This window comes from Triticum dicoccoides, unplaced genomic scaffold (assembly GCF_002162155.2).
Source record: "Triticum dicoccoides isolate Atlit2015 ecotype Zavitan unplaced genomic scaffold, WEW_v2.0 scaffold9992, whole genome shotgun sequence".
Classification (NCBI taxonomy): domain Eukaryota; kingdom Viridiplantae; phylum Streptophyta; class Magnoliopsida; order Poales; family Poaceae; genus Triticum; species Triticum dicoccoides.
This window is the reverse complement of record NW_021316511.1, coordinates 1-929: the sequence shown is the minus strand read 5'-3', so window position 1 is coordinate 929 and position 929 is coordinate 1. Positions and strand designations below refer to the sequence as shown.

Genomic DNA, 929 nt, shown 5'->3' with positions numbered 1-929 from the left:
CTTTGTAGTGGAGCTGGGAGGGGCAAGGATAAGGGACGAAGACCGGGGTAACATGTCGGATGCGATCATACCAGCACTAAAGCACCGGATCCCATCAGAACTCCGAAGTTAAGCGTGCTTGGGCGAGAGTAGTACTAGGATGGGTGACCTCCTGGGAAGTCCTCGTGTTGCATTCCCTTTTTAATTTTTTTCGCGCCGCTTGCAAAACAAAACGCACGTGTAAGTAATATATTTACCGTGTTTTATTATTTTGCACGAGTGCGGTAAGTCATAGCTGGGTGCTCACGATTCACGGGTCCAGCGTCGGCGTTGTGGCGCGGCAAGCGTGCACTGGTGCGGTTGAGAGGAAGGGGTGGAAACCGCGTTAAACTCGTCTCCGTAGTTAAGAGGGAGCGGCCAAAGCAATGTACAATCGTCTTTGTAGTGGAGCTGGGAGGGGCAAGGATAAGGGACGAAGACCGGGGTAACATGTCGGATGCGATCATACCAGCACTAAAGCACCGGATCCCATCAGAACTCCGAAGTTAAGCGTGCTTGGGCGAGAGTAGTACTAGGATGGGTGACCTCCTGGAAAGTCCTCGTGTTGCATTCCCTTTTTAATTTTTTTCGCGCCGCTTGCAAAACAAAACGCACGTGTAAGTAATATATTTACCGTGTTTTATTATTTTGCACGAGTGCGGTAAGTCATAGCTGGGTGCTCACGATTCACGGGTCTAGCGTCGGCGTTGTGGCGCGGCAAGCGTGCACTGGTGCGGTTGAGAGGGAGGGGTGGAAACCGCGTTAAACTCGTCTCCGTAGTTGAGAGGGAGCGGCCAAAGCAATGTACAATCGTCTTTGTAGTGGAGCTGGGAGGGGCAAGGATAAGGGACGAAGACCGGGGTAACATGTCGGATGCGATCATACCAGCACTAAAGCACCGGATCCCATCA

At 52.0% G+C, this 929-nt stretch overlaps 2 non-coding genes across 2 annotated transcripts; both read left to right on the top strand.

Moving 5' to 3' along the window:
• Nucleotides 1-57: 57 nt before the first annotated feature.
• Nucleotides 58-176, top strand: LOC119348659. The gene has a single exon (XR_005169067.1). It is a non-coding gene; the product is annotated as a 5S ribosomal RNA (ribosomal RNA).
• Nucleotides 177-473: 297 nt separating this feature from the next.
• LOC119348660 lies at nt 474-592 on the top strand. Its single transcript, XR_005169068.1, has one exon. It is a non-coding gene; the product is annotated as a 5S ribosomal RNA (ribosomal RNA).
• The last annotated feature ends 337 nt before the right edge of the window (nt 593-929 follow it).